Here is a 5714-nt window from a genome sequence, read left to right on the forward strand (position 1 = left end):
TAAACACTGACCTTTCTTGACACCTTCAAACTCTGTGGGCCTCTTCCAGACTTTATGAAGGCCCGGGGAGCCTGGAGCCAGGTCTGAAACTGTACGGAGAAACAATCTACTCTGTTATAAGAGGATTACAAACTGATTAGAGGCATAACATTTGCACGGTGTGACAAACAGAAAGGCCCCGAGAAATGTGTGAGGTGTATTTTGGTTGTTTCTTTAGTCAAGTCATTGTCTGTCAGTGACAGCTGACTGATCAAAATCAAACAACCATATAAGGAAATGAAGACCTACAAAAGAGGGCCACAATGGTGCTCTATCGTTACAGAACGAGTCATGTGAAGTCCTTTAATTACTTTAATAATTAATATATTATTGCCAGGTTTAATTAAAAGTGATCCCGAAGCAAAGTGAACCATTTAACGTCGCTTTCTTCTATTTTTTTTTTATTTTTTATTTTTGGGGTGGGGGGAGGGCGAACTAGCTGCCCTGTAATCTTGACATTAATGCCAACTTAGAGTCAGTTTTTAGGAGACCAACTATATCAGTTTCTTGATTTTCAGAGCGGAAAAAAAATCAACCTCTTTGATAAACAAATGCATTTTTTCCACCTACGTAGGTGGAAGACTACAGGCACAATAGGTGACGCATATAATGAGGAGGTAATCTGCTGGCATTTTTACAAGAATGAGCTCACCTCCGGTCTAATTGACACTCTCCCATAAACCTTTATCGAACATTTCAGGCCATTCCCTCCTCCTTCTCTGAGATTTCGTTTTGGAAATGGCCCCTTAATAATCTTGTAATATAGACTTAATTAACCAGACTTTCAGCTAAAGCGGGCAATAGATTACGAGTTACTATTTATTTATGCAGGAATCATTTATTTGTGGATGAACTGGAAATGTATTTGTGGCCATTTTGGGGAGCTGGGGTGACCTGCTGAAGTCTCAAATGCTCGATGAATCCTAACAGGCCCACAGGAAGGTGTGCGGTCGACTGAAACTGGCAAATAAACGCATACTCTGTTTTCAGAGTGGTGAAGCTTAGTCGATATTTTCCTGTATCTTATATATTTCATGCAGCTTTTTTCCACCCTGGCTTTTGAAAGCTCTCTCGCTCTCTCTCTCTACGCGTGAGGCTCTCTCTACAGGCCTTCCGTGGCTTTGAACCTGTGAGCCAGTCATGCATCAGCAGCTATAGGAAACTGAAACATGTTTTAACAGGGGAACATATTTATAGACCAAGTGTGATGTTTCACATACCCCCTTTATCATCGTACCCAGCAGCATCCTGCACACAGTGTCGGTTTCATCTCAGCAGTGCAGCCTCGCAGGAGTGCGCGAGCAGCAGGGATCACTTCTCTAATTTAAATCCCTGCGCGTGGACCGCTGGAGGCCTGCGACACCCCAGAAACGACAGAAATGTGAAGGGATTCAAAATAGAAGCGAAGGCTCTTCATTTTCTCCCTTTTTAAAATTTTCCTTAGGCATCTTTTTTTTTTAAATGGGGCTCATTCCTTTCAAAAGAGCAATTAAAACACAAATACCCCCCACCACCACCTTAAAAAAAACCTGAAAGAGGTTCTGGTGAGAAATTAGACATGGAGCAGCGGTTGCGTTTGCCGGGCTGTTGTAGATAATGCTTTCTAATTCAAATCATGCGCTCAAGTCTGATTCAGGCTGCAGGTCAAAGCCACACGGCTTCACATCTTCTCGCTTGTGGGTTTTTTTTAAAAACATCTGAGCAGCCACCTTGAGCAGAAAATGTCGCCCGGTAAGTAGGACAGCGAGCAGCGAGCTGTGCGCAGCAGTTGCCCAGAAACCAGAGAGCCAATAATGTTCTCACAGAGCCAGCTCTGTTTATTCATGTACGGCTGTCGCCATTGCGGCTCCTGCAGACCCACTTTTCACCGACTCGCAGCCAAATATGGAGAGGCGCAGAAGCAGCAACGTGTCTGTATGTGCGGCTGCCTCCTGTCAGCACACACCAGTCCGCTCTCTGCCTCTGCAGAAGCCGTGTTGGCTGTACAGCCATTCTAGTACCGACAGGAAATGTCGGTCTACAGGCTATGACTATCAAAATGGTGGTTCATATTTCGACGGCAGCCACAACGCATCTTTTGTCCGCTGCGCTCCCGCCTTTGTCTGCTCCACTGCTGGGAAATTTAAAAAAAGAAGAAGAGAAAAAACAGACAGCAGCACAAGTTTATCAGCCAATCATCCACGATCTCTCAGACGATCGAGAGTAAAGACGGACAAATTGGTGCTGCACCTCTCCTCAGAGCAGACTGAGTGCCTCCTTCCTGATTTCTTTTTTTAGGGGGGGGGGTTAATTTCATTCAGTAGGTCCCAAACATGAGATTAAACGTTTAAGTGATTCACATAAATTCAATTCAATTCAGCATCTGTCCGCCTCTGTCCTCCTGTTTCCACGAGAGGTGTTGTTTGAGGTGCTCATGTGAAAATTCAAGATCAGAGATCAGGGGCGAAATATATACACAAATACACATACATATACATATATATAGAGAGAGATTTTGCCTCTACAGATAATATTTTTAATCATATTAAAATTTCATGATCAATCCATCTGTGGACAAAGCACAGTCTTTAAGACAAAACAAATTGCCAATGGACCAAAAACTATCAATCAAAACAAATCAGCAGCGCGCACACAGCCAAACGCAACATCAGCGTGAAGGTTTAATGTCAAATAATCCGTGCAGAGACGTGCTTTATTTATTCAACTGATACACTCTCGCACTCTGAGCTGGTTGTGCAGCTTTGCCTGTTTGTCATGTCAATAGATAAACTTTAGGAGGAAAAAAGTCGCAGAATCTTGGAACGAAAATTGCGCATTTCAAGCACCGTGCTCGTGTTTTTGCTGTTCAGAGCAACGTGAAATAAATTGCGCGGAATACATTTCAAATCTGGAAACCTTTCTGACTGACAGCAGAAAGACACGCGTGGATGGCCTAACAATTCACTGTGATAAGGACTGTTTAAGAATAAAAACCCACTCATTCAAGAGAAGCCCAAATGCATTATTATTAATATTATTATTTTATCTAATTTTATTTTCATGCATTATTTTAACGAACATACCTGAGCCCCACAGAAAATACAACTGGAAGGCACAGTCCTGCCCCAGTAATCAATACTCAGAATAAATGTTACAATCGCATTAAAATATCAAAGATATTCCAGAAAATGTAATAATAATAATAATAATAATAATAATAATAATAATAAGAAGAAGAAGAAGAAGAAGAAGAATGATGATGATGATAATGATGATGATGATGAAGCCAACAATTTCTGCATTTTTTTCTGATAATTTCTTTAATAACTGAAAATGATTTTATGTTCTCATTAAGTAATTATTTAAAATTAAATAAATGAATAAATAAATGGCTGATCTGTCCAAGCAGAAAGGAAGCCATTTAAAAAATTATTTTATTATTAATATTATTGTTATTATTATTATAGACAGAGTATGTAAGCGTTTGTGTGCATTATTTTAAATAACTCTATAGCAACTCAAAGTTTCAAAGTTCCTGACATGTTGTTTTCTCTCATATCTTCCCAGGATAAACTCTGATAGGATGCTGTGCTGCTTGTGATGTCGCCCATTTAAAATAAATAAATAAATCCCAAACAGATGCATATATATTTTTGCTTTATTCGATTTGTATTTAGCTTACAAGTGAAAGCTGATGGAAGCTGGTTAAATTTCAGCCCATAGTCCAGTAAAATGAGATGTTCCAATTTAATCATTGACTTAATGAAAAATAATTGGTTATTGTGTCGTGCGGACTCTTTTAACGATTTATAAAAATTCTTCAGGGAGCGAGAAAGGGAGATGTTCGGGCCGAAAAAGAGGGGACCCAAGCCTGAGACATTTCTTTTAAAGGTGAGTGTTTGTATTTATTTCTGGGTATTCCGTTTTATTCGCTTGTCTTTCCGAGGCGTGGCTTCATGTGTACACAGGCTGAACCATTTCAGTGATGTGTGCACTCCTATAAACTTTGATGCCACTGTGCTGTGGTTTTATTTCATTTGAAAACAATTGTAAGTTTTTAAAAATGTCTCCAAAGATCTCTTTTCTCAAAGGTTTCTGGTCATGTAATGTTGGACAAAGAACTTTACATGACTTTACATGTGAATGTTAACAGTATTTTCATTCTTACAGCCTTGCATTCCCTTTAAATCACAGAAACTTTAGGTCAAGGCCTCTAAAACTTTACATTTGCTCAAGAGACTTAAAATTTTCAATTCTGGGAAACTTTTCGTCACAAATGTAATTGGGGTTTTTTCTTCTCATTTTTTTTTTTTTTTTTTTTTTTTGCTTCCTCAGGCCAAAGCCAAAGCCAAAGAAAAGACGTATGAATTTAGAAGAGAGGCTCCCAGAGGGATCCAGGTTTCCTATTCCATCCCCGAGCCTATCATAACACCGAGGGCCAGCCCAGCGCGGTCAACAGAGGGGAAAGTGTCCACATTCGCCCACCAGAGTCGGAGAGAAGGCCCAGAACAACTCCAGCAGCTGCTCTGACGGTCCGAGAGTCCCAGCAGTTCCCCAAAAAGAGAGGACGCAAACCCAAAATGCACATGCATTATGATAAAGACGACGGCAGCAGCTCAGCAGAGCCGGACGCCAAACGTAGCAAGTTCATGAAGGAGCCCACGTCTCACCACAGCCGACGCCCGCATCATCACGGGGAGACGTCAGATCACCGCCTCATGCAGCTGACCAAGAGGTTTCAGGAGGAAACCATTATAACACCCAAATCCCACAGCGAGCAGAGCGCGGGCTTCTCTTACCCGTGCGCATCAGCTTCAGATTTGCGCAAAAGCGAGCAGGGGAGGCACAGGACTCACTGTTTGAGCATGAAGCGGCCTGCAGCGAACGAGAACTCTCTGCCCCGGGAACAAGCTTCACCTTCACACACCGATTCCATCCACGAATCCTCCGAGCACCCAGCCTCATCCTGGACCCCCTGTTTCGCTCACCTGGACACTGTGACCGTAACCGATGTCACCTTGAACTTCCTGACAGTCACCGTCAGAGAGAGCAGCGCGGACAAAGGCTTCTTCAAAGATAAAAGATGAGTATTTCATGTAGTTCAGAGGAGGCTAATACCTGCCAAGGAGGTAACTGTGTAACAAGCTACTAACAAACAGGCCTACTGTAATACTATATTTTTTCTATGTAACTTTCAAACGTGTACATACCGATATTTAATACGCTGCTGATGAAATTAAAATCAAACTGAAGTTTAAGGAGTGTTGTTGTTGCTGTTGTTGCTCTTTGACTGTCCACCCGCTCTCACTATTTCTTTTTGCACTGTTTGTTTATACTTGCAGAGTTTCTGTAGAGTTATCTGATCGCGGTCTTTGCTGGCTAAAATTCATTCAGCTGGAACATTCTTTCACAGCGATGCCAAATACGATTTCTCGCTGGCTGACAGGTGGTTTTGGTTGAATTGTGATGAAGTTTTGTACGTGATTCAGCCCAATTTCTAGCTTTAGCTTTGCACCATCCTGCATTCAACAAAACACCGCGATTTTAATTAAGATCAGAGGTTATTGTAATTGTTTTTTTAATTAGTTTGCCCATACAGTACTCTGTTTAGTTTATAGTAACCATTGTCCTTGATGTAAATATGTAAGAAAAACATTGTGTATGTTTCTGTCCTGTGTACTGTTTGTTTGTATATG

General features: G+C 41.3%; 1 pseudogene across 1 annotated transcript; it reads left to right on the plus strand.

The window, feature by feature from the left end:
• The first annotated feature begins 3724 nt into the window (after positions 1–3724).
• LOC146388639 (chromobox protein homolog 8-like) lies at positions 3725–5276 on the plus strand (annotated as a pseudogene). Its single transcript, XR_014800066.1, has 2 exons — positions 3725–3909; positions 4354–5276. The product of XR_014800066.1 is annotated as a chromobox protein homolog 8-like (transcript).
• Positions 5277–5714: the final 438 nt, after the last annotated feature.

Source organism: Perissodus microlepis, chromosome 4, assembly GCF_051167445.1.
Source record: "Perissodus microlepis isolate ML-2025 ecotype Zambia chromosome 4, ASM5116744v1, whole genome shotgun sequence".
Lineage (NCBI taxonomy): Eukaryota > Metazoa > Chordata > Actinopteri > Cichliformes > Cichlidae > Perissodus > Perissodus microlepis.